The sequence below is a fragment of the Schistocerca serialis genome, chromosome 7 (genome assembly GCF_023864345.2).
Source record: "Schistocerca serialis cubense isolate TAMUIC-IGC-003099 chromosome 7, iqSchSeri2.2, whole genome shotgun sequence".
Classification (NCBI taxonomy): Eukaryota; Metazoa; Arthropoda; class Insecta; order Orthoptera; family Acrididae; genus Schistocerca; species Schistocerca serialis.
In genome coordinates this window covers 492,619,937-492,633,617 of record NC_064644.1, presented here as the reverse complement: position 1 = coordinate 492,633,617, position 13,681 = coordinate 492,619,937, and the positions used below count along the sequence as shown (strand labels likewise).

At 41.6% G+C, this 13,681-nt stretch overlaps 1 protein-coding gene across 1 annotated transcript in view; it reads right to left on the bottom strand.

Moving 5' to 3' along the window:
- LOC126413174 (cholinesterase 1-like) overlaps positions 1-13,681 on the bottom strand; it is a 187,428-nt gene that overhangs the window by 106,451 nt on the left and 67,296 nt on the right. The window lies entirely within an intron of this gene.

Genomic DNA, 13,681 nt, shown 5'->3' with positions numbered 1-13,681 from the left:
TTCAACGCACGCGAGCTATGTGGCGGACATCCATCATGTTGGAAGCACATCGCCATTCTGTCATGCAGTGAAACATCTTGTAGTAACATCGGTAGAACATTACGTAGGAAATCAGCATACATTGCACCATTTAGATTGCCATCGATAAAATGGGGGCAATAATCCCTCCTCCCATAATGCAGCACCATACATTAACCCGCCAAGGTCGCTGATGTTCCACTTGTCGCAGCCATCGTGGATTTTCCGTCGCCCAATAGTGCATATTATGCCGGTTTACGTTACCGCTGTTGGTGAATGACGCTTCGTCGCTAAATAGAACGCGTGCAAAAAATCTGTCACCGTCCCATAATTTCTCTTGTGCCCAGTGGCAGAACTGTACACGATGTTCAAAGTCATCGCCATGCAATTCCTGGTGCATAGAAATATGGTACGGGTGCAATCGATGTTTATGTAGCGTTCTCAACACCGACGTTTTAGAGACTCCCGATTCTCACGTAGTTTGTCTGCTACTGATGTGCGGATTAGCCACGACAGCAGCTAGAACACCTACTTGGGCATCATCATTTGTTGCAGGTCGTGGTCCTGTTTCACAAGTGGCTGAACATTTCCTGTTTCCTTAAATAACGTAACTATCCGGCGAACGGTCCGGACACTTGGATGATGTCGTCCAGAATACCGAGCAGCATACATAGCACACGTCCGTTGGGCTTTTTGATCACAATAGCCATGCATTAACACGATATCGACCTTTTTCGCAATTGTTAAACGGTCCATTTTAACACGGGTAATGTATCAAGAAGCAAATACCGTCCGCACTGGCGGAATGTTACGAGATACCACGTACTTACGGGTTTGCGACTATTACAGCGCCATCTATCACAATGCGGAAAAAGTGGTCCAACTAAAACATTCATAATTCTTTACGTAATACACGAATATGTAATAAAAAATGGGGGTTCTTATTTTAAAAAAACGAAGCTGATATCCGTTTGAGCTATGGCAGCGCCATGTAGCGGGGCAACCATACCCCCATCTGGTTTCCCCCTTCAAGCTACACGAGTTTCGTCTTTGTATTTTTTTCGTTTGATGCTTACTTCTTGAGATATTTGGCCCGGTCACTATCAATGGACCACCCTGTATATTCAGATTGCTTACATATAGGCCTATCATATTACCGCTGATCTCAAAAAAGATCAATAAACCTGCGGAAGAGAGCGTTACTGTTCTCTTCTGTTTCTACATTATCAAATCTATCTGGTGAATTGCAGTTTTGAGTTTTTCAATTAGAAGAAGTTATTTCCTCTTTCTCTTTAAGTGCATCACCTCTAAATCCTAATACACGGTGGGATTCAGCTGCCCCTTCCGCTGGGTTTTATGCAGCCCACAACGTCTTCTAATACCAATTGCAAAAATCTCATACTGTCTTGCTCATTACGCACAAACTGTTGTCCATACAGAAAATAATATGAACAGAACTTTTCTGTAGGAAATTTAACGTTGTTAGATTTTGTACTGTGATACGTTTTCGCTCGAGGCCACGGTTTTCGAGTTATTAAAGAAAAACGCGTTATAAGGTCACTTTTGCACGTATTTCTTGAATAATTCGAAAACTACGGCTTCTTTATTTTAAAATAAGATAAGAACTTTGTGTCCAAAATCTTTATTAGGTTGATTATTTTTTGATTCTTTTGTGAAAATGTATCCCTGTACAAAATTTAGCGGTATTAAATTTACTATATAAATGTCCTGTTCATTTTTTGTGTAGTACTAATATTTTGCACCTAGTGAGTGAGAGAATATGAAAACATTGCATGTGGTATTTGAAGATGATGCGGATTGCATAAAACCTATTAGTAGGGTATAAGTTAGGCTGTCAGCCCAGTCTGAAGGCGTCGTGGTACTCTCTATGCCTAATCGTAAATTATGTTCCCGCCTGCCCTACATATTTCGTGTTACAGGATGTACACTCTATTCGATATACGAGTACAACCATTTGTTCTGATTTACTTATCTTGCTCCCAATCTCATGCTTTAAACTACATAGAACTTTTTTTCATTCTGAATGCCTACTGGACATTGAATGTTTTAAATATGTTCACAAATTTTTCTGATATTTTTCGATTACATTTTACAGCAATGATCATTTTATACTTAGCTCGTTTCTCTCCTCCTGTAGATAAGTCGGTTCACGATACTTATATCATATCCACTGGTTACTGCAGCATGTTTAATAGCGTTTAATTCAGTTAATCTGCTGAGCTCACTGGTACACTAATGGCTCTGTTTACTAAAATTCTGAAGGCCACTTCTTCATAAATATGCTGGTGGCATGACTCGTTAACAATCAGATCTGTCGCTGTTCGCTTTCTAAAGATTTTATATGCCTTACCTAAAGATCCAAAAACGAAGTGTGATTATTACTTTTGGGCTTTTGCTTTAAAGAAACTCGAGGACCTGATGTCCAAATATCTTTAATTGCTTTGATTTTGCTTCTGTTTTGTGCTTTTTTAAGTGAGAGTGTGTGAAGAGTAGAACACAGGCAGCGAGAAGAAGGACCTTGACTAAGGAAACGTGTAGCTGTAGATTAGGTCCTCACATGTGTCTGTTGTATATGCTAAACAACCAGAACACTTATCTCCAGAATCGCTCCTCTAGCATTTAAGATGGACAGTGTCGGAATTAATATACAGGGTGACCAAAAAGTCAGTATAAATTTGAAAACTTAATAAACCACAGAATAACGTAGAGAGGTAAAAATTGACACACATGCTTGGAATGACATGGGGTTTTATTAGAACAAAAAAAAAAAAAAAGTTCACAAAATGTCCGACAGATGGCGCTGGACAGCAAAACTGCTACCGTGACGGGTGTGAGGTACGCCGATATGTTACAGAATCGCATCATCCCCAGCCTGGCTGATAAACACCTGTTGGAACGTACCATGTTTATGCAGGATAGCCCTCCACCCCATATTGCTAGACTCGTGAAAGATCTCTTGCGCTCGTCGTTTGGTGATGATCGTGTGCTCAGCCGCCACTTTCGTCATGCTTGGCCTCCCAGGTCCCCAGACCTCAGTCCGTGCGATTATTGGCTTTGGGGTTACCTGAAGTCGCAAGTGCACCGTGATCGACCGACATCTCTAGGGATGCTGAAAGACAACATCCGACGCCAGTGCCTCACCATAACTCCGGACATGCTTTACAGTGCTGTTCACAACATTATTCCTCGACTACAGCTATTGTTGAGGAATGATGGTGGACATATTGAGCATTTCCTGTAAAGATCATCATCTTTGCTTTATCTTACTTTGTTATGCTAATTATAGCTATTCTGATCATATGAAGCGCCATCTCTCGGACATTTTTTGAACGTTTGTATTTTTTTGATTCTAATAAAGCCCCATGTCATTCCAAGCATGTGCGTCAATTTGTACCTCTCTATCTACATTATTCCGTGATTTTTGCCGGCCGGTGTGGCCGTGCGGTTAAAGGCGCTTCAGTCTGGAACCGCGTGACCGCTACGGTCACAGGTCCGAATCCTGCCTCGGGCATGGATGTGTGTGATGTCCTTAGGTTAGTTAGGTTTAAGTAGTTCTAAGTTCTCGGGGACTTATGACCACAGATGTTGAGTCCCATAGTGCTCAGAGCCATTTGAACCATTTTATTCCGTGATTTATTCAGATTTCAAATTTATACTGACTTTTTGATCACCCGGTACACTAATTTAAGAGTTTAAAGGAAGGGTGTTTATGACAAAATGATGATGTTGTGATGTACAATCTTTTTATTATGAAGATGATATGATGAGGTTTCTCTGAACTGTGGCTAGGGATTGTGATGTAGAAAGCACTGGAGATGATGTTATATGGTAAAGGATGTGGGGTGTCTGTGTGTGAAGGAACTGATGTTTTCAATGTGTGTGGGATGTGAACTAGACAAGCACAGGGTTTGTTCTAGACTTCATTTGGGATGGGTATGGTAGGTTGTGGTTGAACGGAATGGTAGGTTTCAGGGATGAGTTCTTCGTCTGAGAAGGAAAGGCGACTGAGTTATGCTGGGAAGGGTCATGGAGTGTTTGCTGATGAAGGGAAAGGTGGGATGTGTTGATAGAGGTGCAGCAGTAAACCAGAGCTTTCATGGATGTGAGGGACGGCAGGATGTTGGGACTCAAACTTATGGAGATATTGAAGAGGCGAAGGTGTTCTGTTGTTTCAGGAGGTATGGGAACTTTATGGGCTGTAAAAGATACGAGGCGGAGTACATGCCGCTCCAGGATCTGATTGAACCAATAAGTCTTGGGAGGAGTGGAAGCTGATGCTACATTAACATAGGTAAGGTTGTGACGGTTGAGGGTTCTATATGTAATACCCATGTTCGTCGGTTAGTAGTGCCAGTCTGTTTTGGGTTTTTATTTCTTTTTTAGCATCGGCAGACGAGAGTTTCATCTTAATTTTTGATCGACTGTTAGTGTAAGATATTTCTGAGTTTTAATTAGGCGGCTTGGGTTGTTGTGGATAGCTAAGTAAAATTCTCTGGGACCAAATGGTTTCTGAAAAATTTATAACACGCTCTAGATGATGGTCAGACAAATACTAATACATCTGTTAATCAGAGTCCACACCAGATGTGGCTGTGTCAGAGAATGGTGGGCAGGATGACACTTCATTCTTTATTTTAAATCTATGGCTGAGTGCCGTTTTAGGTGCTTCAAACGTCAGTTACAATAAAAGTTGTTAGGCTTTCTAAGGTATTTAAGCTACGTGCGCCATGTCTGTGTCAATCTTGTGTACTGTATTTCTGGGTATACTCTCATCTGAAAGGTATTCTAGAAGAAAACTGTCGAGAAACCACATCTAGTTTGGCGGTGGAACACATTAACGCTCTCTGTAGCAACGGATTCGGTCATGGTCTAGTATGCCTCTCTCTCTCTCTCTCTCCCTCTCTCTGACGCTAAGCTTTACGAGCAACTAATCTGAATAAATGATTGGATATGGAAAATCTGCTGGGGACAGATTTTTTAAAATTAATATTACACCAGTACATTAATCTTGCATCTTAATATTTTTGTACTAGCTACTTCATATCTGAACGTCTCGTGCCGGTATCAACGAAAGAGTCTTGTAATCCTGTGAAAACCCTCAGGGACACTCGTGCTCCCTCATCTCCTACGTACTCTATGTACTGATTCTATGATGTGATATTTGCTCTCGTCGAAACTTATTTTCCCACCAAATTTAGCATTTTAGAGCGTCTTACATTCTTAAGTGATACAAGGAATGACATACAAGACAAACAGCTTTTGTTTATTCCCATCTCTGACAGGCCTATTGAAAAAGGAAATTGTTTTTTCGAATGAATGTCATGAAGGAATTGTTTGTTTTTATCGTGTCCAATTTACTTATCAGTTTTTCAGGCCATCACTGCATTTGTTTTCCTTCGATATCATCAAGGCACCGACATAAACTTTCTAGGCTTACTGAGGTTCCGTCTATTGCCATTCAGCCGTAATACCTGTATGTGGTTCCTCCTCGTTCCCTCCAACCCCCCCCCCCCCAATTTCAATTACATTTCTACTCTGTGTTGTCGGTTTCTGCCTCCTTTGCCTTTGCTGTCCTTCATACAATGTCCTCTAGATCCCCTCTCCCACTTTTGTCAGTTTCCCTGATGAATACAGTTCCATATCAAGTGGTCAGTTCCTGAGATACAGGTACCATGTTCAACACATCACACAATATTCTTTCCCTATGTGTAACATGCCTATTCTCGTATCGCAGTACGGTCTGTACCATTCTACCTTTGTCACACCTTGTGCATTACAAGACATGCTTACATAATGGTCTTAATAGTCCAGTCACATACATGACCACTTTGTTTCCTTGTTAGCAGTTTTGAGGTGCTTTCGATTCGTGACCAGGCGCAATGCGGATTAATTTCGATGACGGGTAGGTGTCTTCTATTAGCAACATTTTCTCTGTGCCGGGGAACATCTCGCAAACACGCTGTTAGCATCGCTGCTTCTTGCCTCTGTCACATTACCTGATTTCAGGTTTATAATTGTCTGCCACCTTAACTGAGTACTAATTATCGAGACTTTTTTACATTGTAGTCCCACACACATTAAAGAATCATTTCTAATGACTCGGAGAGCCTTTCATCTACCTCTGCTGATTCCTGCCTACGCCATACGCATGACTTGACGATAATGGACATATACAACACACAAATACACGGTAAGTTAGTGTTTCTCGATCTATGTAGATATAACCGTCTGGGTTGTCTGAGTTAGCAGTAAACCATGACCATCAAAGACATTCACTCTACACATTATTGCGTTGTTAATGGGATACAAACCATATACATAACTGTAATTTTCGTCTGGCCGATTGAGGGCGATTTGGGCTGACACTGTTCACCCTTCTTTTCTTTTCCCAACTGATACGACGTGCTGTGAGGAAGAAGTAACGATCCTCTCAGACTACAGTTGCTCATGAATGACGTCTTCTAATTTTCGATTGCCACTCGACGTTCAGAAAGGAGTCAACAGTCGTGAGATTACAGTGTGGAGTTCCCAGAGATATCAGCTATCTTAGTAACTGATCGAACGACTGCTGTCTTATCATATCGCTTTCTTCAGATATTACAGTGACCTCACATATCTCTCAGTCAACATTAAGCCAGGTGGAACTGTGATTAGGTCATCAAATTCCGTAGAAGAAGAGTTCAAAGTCCTATACAAACAACCGGGTTCAGTTTTTTTGTGGTTTCCGTTAGTTGATTAAGGCTTATGTTGATCTTGTTCCTCCAAAAACGGTACAGTAGACTTTCTCCCATATTTTTGTCTTATATGAGCTTGTACTCCTTCTTTAAGACCACTTCGTCGACGGAACATAGGACTATAGTCTATATTTCTTCCTTTCTTCGAAGCGAGCGTTAGCGTCAAACATGCCATAACTTGCTCCAAAACTCGAAGGTTAGCCGTAGGTGCTGGAAATAGTACAGTCCATCACTTTATTATTAGAGCAGCCTTATGGTCTAGATTTTATTATAATATATTAAGATATTGTTTTGCGCAAAACAAAGCAAGTTATATAATTTTACAATACACGAACAAAAAAGTTAAACAAAGAAATTGGCATAAATAAATGAAGGGTATTAACGAAGAGGCTATAAACCGATACCATTTTCAAAATAGGTCATATTACTACATACAAATGGGCAACAGTCTTAGGTTGGTACCACTGCCTTCTTACTACTTCATTCAAACCGTTACACATTTCCGGGCAGTTTGCGCGACGTATTGTCCCTAGGTATTGAACCACTTCGCATTCGACCTATTCTTTAATCTTTTTCTTGATGAAATTGGGCTCTGTCTTCCACTTCTGTCCAGAGAGAGTCAACAGAAGAAGTTTTATCCAGAAATTGTGTAGATGTATGAGTAATTTTGTGGCAGTTACATTCTAGGCCTAGGACTTTCTATGTCTTATCTTTCGGATAATTTTTTCAGTAGTTTTGAGGAAAGACTCTTTTATAACGGACCGATTCATTGTTCCATAGCATTACTGGTAAAATTTAAATGTCGTGTGACGAGGCCCTCCCGTCGGGAAGACCGTTCGCCGGGTGCAAGTCTCTCGATTTGACGCCACTTCGGCGATATGCGCGTCGAATTACTGGCAATTTTTCTGTTCCATAAAATTTCGGGCGTGCAGCCGCATAAATTTCACTTTATCTTCTGATATTTCGGCTGTATACCGTCCAGCCATCTTCAGAGTGAGGCGAGGTGACTGCCGCTCCGGCACTTGCAACGTGTGTTTAAACCTGCGGAACGCGTTACTACGCATGCGGCCACAGGTATGCAAGGTGCCAGGGACGTTGATCGGCGGCAAAGAGGTACAACACATGCATGAAATCAGATCTATGGCTGCGCACAGTGGTATCAATGTATCACTGCGAGCTGCACCGTTGCAACAGCTTTGTGAGTTTATTACAGAAAGTGGCGGATTCCATGAATTGTCCGTGCTGAAGCCGCTATATCTATTAATTAAATTCGTTGCCAACGGAACTTCAATTGCTTCTTTCACTGTCGAGTCGCAGAAAGACGTAGTCGAAGCTAAACTTTTGACGTTATCGTACACCATTTAATGCCCAATGTTAATACAGTGCTATCACCGCCGATTTATTAGGTTGTAAGAGCCTGGTGTACCTGCGGTGCTCCGAGCATGCTTCATGCACTTACGGGTCGTTTGTCCGATGTATGAACGGCCATACTCGAAAGGAATCTTGTAAGCGCCTGGCTTCCGACGCACCAAATCATCTTTAACGGAACCCAGGAGTGTTGCTGTCTTTGGCGGAGGGTGAAAAATGATTTTCACTTTGTATTTTCTGAGGATCAGTCCTATTTTTGACGATAGGCTACCCATGTATGTTAGAAAAGTCATGGATTTAAAACTTTCCGTGTCTTGTCCAGCATTCCTTATGCCCACTGTTGGTTTCATTCATGTCTCTTACATGTCTACTGTGGAGAATATCCGATGGCTTCAAAAACTCTTCTCAAATGTAGAAGCTCGTTCTCTAGACCTCGTCAGAAATGACGTGTACTCTGTGTACCAGAGTTATGAGAACACTCATTGCCTGCGAAGGGTGGTAGCAGCTATTTGCAAGCAAGTGGAAATCTTTACTGGTCGGTTTCCGATATACAGCATGTCCCAAAGTGTCATCATCTTTGCGTCATACCAAAACATCCAAAAATTGAAGGCATCCTTCTTTTTTGATTTTCATTTTGAACTGAATTTGTCTAGGGATGGAATTCAGATGATTTAAAAATTCTTTTAATTTATCTTCACCGTGGGGCCACTCTACGAACGTATCATCAACATACCTTCAAAATACTGTGGGCTTCAAGCTGGCAGATTTCAGCGCCTCTTCCTCGAAGTCCTCCATAAAGCAGTTGCCCACAAAGGTCGACAAAGGATTACCCATGGCGACACCGTCAGTCTGTTCATAAAATTCGTTGTGGAATAAAAGATATGTAAAGGTGAAGACATGTTCAAACAAAGCTGAAATCTGAACCTTTGTGAACAACGACACTGCACCGAAGCTGGCTATTTCAATCCCCGCACAGCTTCTGGCGGAAAACGGGAGGCGTTCAGAAGCGAAGCAGTCCTCCTTACTATATATAATGCGCCTAGATGATACTTACGAACCAACGTTATCACCTGACGGCCTGTGAATCCGCCGTTATTATAGAATGAGATGCTCAAAATTCACTACTTCTGAAGTTATCCGAGAAGTCGCCACCCCAAAATGTGGTGGTATTATTAAAGCTTTTGAACGATTGAATGAACATACGTGTAGCCAGTTCAAGCAAGAAATTCGCTTCAATTTGCCGTCAAATACTCTAAGATCAACTGTCAACAAAAAAATCTGTTTTTATTTTATTTACAAGAGCAATATAAACACATTTTGGTATATAATTCGCTCTTGAATCCGGATCTAATTTCACAATTTGTGTATCGGCCTCAGTTTTCCGAAATAATGGATTTGTTTAGACAACATATATATTACATGTATCCAACAAAATGAGACACTCTCGCAACAAGACTTGCAAATGCCAACAGAAAGAAAAAGCATTGGCATTACGTAAAGGAATCTAAGAAACGAGTAACGTACAAGTAAAGAAAAGAATCGTACCTAAAAATGTTTCCTTCCTGACTTCCTGTTATACTTTGTTACACGAACGTCATTTTGTAAGGACCAGCATTTGCTGGACAAAATTGTGGTGTTCCAATTGCCTCGATAACACTTTCCAGTTTGAGATGTTCTGGTGCAACAGTTCTCCATATTCGTCACTAACGGCGCCAAGTTTGTCCGGCAAGAAATGCAAATTAACATTCAACAAATGTAGTTTGAGTGACATTTAAGATCCCATAAGGTGGTATTATCTCAATAATTATTGTACAATATCGTAACAGTTCTTTGTCCTAAGTTTGCCCAAAAAGTTTTGGCAGACACTTCTCAAAATCAGTCATGCCATTGTCTCAACTTAACTCATTATTTTACTCAACATATCAAGAAATAAATCATGAGACATTATTCCATAATTTAGGCTGTTATAAATACTCTTTCCTTTATTTTTGCATCAGGGACCCATGAAATCTTCTCTCCCAAGTTCATGAATCCGCGTGAGGTTTTGTCGAGTTTTGTTTTGAGGAGACCCAATTTTAATGCGCAGCAGAGTTAGATACACATTTTTGGAGTTAACGAGAGTCCAGTGAGTAGGTAATTTCGAGCAAGCAATATTTTCTCATAACAGTGATTTTTCTGCTGTTGGTTTTTATAGATTGCAGCAGTGCTTTGTATGCTCAAGTTTAATGTCGAGAATAATTGCAGTTACTTTCAGAGTTTCATATACACCCCGTTTGCACTTCAAAGTCTGAATAAGTGTGAACAGCTGTTTGAAGTTGTCATGTTTCTTCTACATTAAGCGAAAGACAATCGGAATAGAAAGGAACTTGATCCCACTGTGGAGAAGTACCGTTTTCTGACTATAAAGGACCACTCATCATGGTCAAGAATCTCCGTAACTGACATTACAAAGAACTACGGCACCTTTCTTGGAGAAGTATTCAGAAGAAACACAGCATGGATGTTACAGTGAACTCTGAAGAAGCAGGTTCCACCATTTTAATCAGTAACGTAAGAGCTCATCCCGTAGCTTCGACAGTGTTTGAACACAAACAAGGTCATTGAGACAAGAAGTGTGACCCATCTGATTCACGGTGGTGCTGAAACGTAGGACGTCACGCACATCTCCTTTGCTCTCTTCGACGTTTGGTCACTGCTTTCGCCTGTCACATTCTCAGTAGGAGCTAGTATCGGAAAAAATGGTTCAAATGGCTCTGAGCACTATGGGACTTAACTGCTGAGGTCATTAGTCCCCTAGAACTTAGAACTAGTTAAACCTAACTAACCTAAGGACATCACAAACATCCATGCCCGAAGCAGGATTCGAACCTGCGACCGTAGCGGTCTTGCGGTTCCAGACTGCAGCGCCTTTAACCGCACGGCCACTTCGGCCGGCGCTAGTATCGGAAATTCTCCACTATGATGATGTACAGATCTGATAGCAGATAGTAAATTACGGTATCTCACAGTTTTCCTCGTTTTCGCCAAGAGTGCGTTGTGTGATCCATTGATTCCCTCTACATATCTTTTATTCCACAACGAATTTTATGAACAGACTGACGGTGTCGCCATGGGTAATCCTTTGTCGACCTTTGTGGGCAACTGCTTTATGGAGGACTTCGAGGAAGAGGCGCTGAAATCTGCCAGCTTGAAGCCCACAGTATTTTGAAGGTATGTTGATGATACGTTCGTAGAGTGGCCCCACGGTGAAGATAAATTAAAAGAATTTTTAAATCATCTGAATTCCATCCATAGACAAATTCAGTTCAAAATGAAAATCAAAAAAGAAGGATGCCTTCAATTTTTGGATGTTTTGGTATGACGCAAAGATGATGACACTTTGGGACATGCTGTATATCGGAAACCGACCAGTAAAGATTTCCATTTGCTTGCAAATAGCTGCTACCACCCTTCGCAGGCAATGAGTGTTCTCATAACTCTGGTACACGGAGTACACGTCATTTCTGACGAGGTCTAGAGAACGAGCTTCTACATTTGGGAAGAGTTTTTGAAGCCATCGGATATTCTCCACAGTAGACATGTAAGAGACTTGAATGAAACCAACAGTGGGCATAAGGAATGCTGGACAAGACACGGAAAGTTTTAAATCCATGACTTTTCCAACATACATGGGTAGCCTATCGTCAAAAATAGGACTGATCCTCAGAAAATACAAAGTGAAAATGATTTTTCACCCTCCGCCAAAGACAGCAGGGTTCCGTTAAAGATGATTTGGTGCGTCGGAAGCCAGGTGCTTACAAGATTCCTTGCGAGTATGGCCGTTCATACATCGAATAGACGACCCGTAAGTGCATGAAGCATGCTCGGAGCACCGCAGGTACACCTGGCTCTTACAACCTAATAAATCGGCGGTGATAGCACTGTATTAACATTGGGCATTGAATGGTGTACGATAACGTCAAAAGTTTAGCTTCGACTACATCTTTCTGCGACTCAACAGTGAAAGAAGCAATTGAAGTTCCAGAATGAGATTTTCACTCTGCAGCGGGGTGTGCGCTGATATGAAACTTCCTACCAGATTAAAACTGTGTGCCCGACCGAGACTCGAACTCGGCACCTTCGCCTTTCGCGGGCAAGTGCTCTACCAAAGTACAGCACATGCCCGCGAAAGGCAAAGGTCCCGAGTTCGAGTCTCGGTCGGGCACACAGTTTTAATCAGCCAGGAAGTTTCATATCAGCGCACACTCCGCTGCAGAGTGAAAATCTCATTCTGGAAACATCCCCCAGGCTGTGGCTAAGCCATGTCTCCGCAGTATCCTTTCTTTCAGGAGTGCTAGTTCTGCAAAGTTCGCAGGAGAGCTTCTGTAAAGTTTGGAAGGTAAGAGACGAGATACTGGCAGAAGTAAAGCTGTGAGACCGGGCGTGAGTCGTGCTTCGGTAGCAGGGGGTGTAGCACATTATCACCAGAATTGGACATGGGTGAGGGGGGAGAGGGGGATGGCCCATTTCTTGTCCAGGTAACAAACCTTACAACGAAATAAAGTTCATAGCACCTTTTTACAACAGATGATTTTCCTGTTTTTTCAATTTCAGAGTTAACTACCACAGATATAATAAAATAAATTTGCGCTATTTACACAGTTACAAGGCGTTTCTTCTTCTGAGTTGACACAAACGTTCACGAATTTAGCACAGCAGCCAGTTACTTCTAACAATTCTGCGAACTCTTGCTGCTGATATGCAAGTGCAAACGTGATAATACGTTTCTAAAGCCGTCGGCACACGGAGCGTGCATCCGAACGATGAGCGTTGAGCGTGCCGAGTTTCTGACGTCATAGCGTGGAATAGCACGCTCGGGGGTCTTTCCGAACGTGTAGAGCGGTATCTGGCGTGTCAGATATTGTGAGAGTGCGTCTGAGCGTTGACCAATGAGATGCCACAACGCCACCTACGTCACAAGCACGCCATCTCCTTCAGTACAGAGTTGTGAGGCGCCATAACGGCATTCATTTCAAGCCTATATGTATATATGCCGTTTCTGAGCACCAGCAAACTGAGAATCACTGGAAAACCCGTTGTTAACTGTGTGATTCGTTACGGTAAAATATTGAGAAACATCATATTCGTGGCAAAAGAATAATTGTAACTTCCGTATTATGAGAGTAGGCTATTTGAAGGCAGCGACACACTGACGATCCACCCAAAACGCACTGTTCTTCGTACAATTTTTTATAATTAAATTTCAATTAGTAACATATCTAAGATTAAAGTTTTCAGTGACAGGTAACATAATATGATTAGATTCTACAGGCGTGATGTTGGTTTAGCGTGATGGGTAGCGTCACTATCGTGTAAAAAAATTGAATGGTGGAGTTGTGGTTCGCGTCTTGAGTTTTGCAGGTTTTTTTTTTCCTAACATTCGCGTTTTCATTAGGTTCTGATACTTTATTATTAGTTTAATATAAGTCTATACTATAATATTTGATGTTATGTAAATATCAGTTCACCTTTTTTGAAGTGTGACTTTGTACGATTGGCTT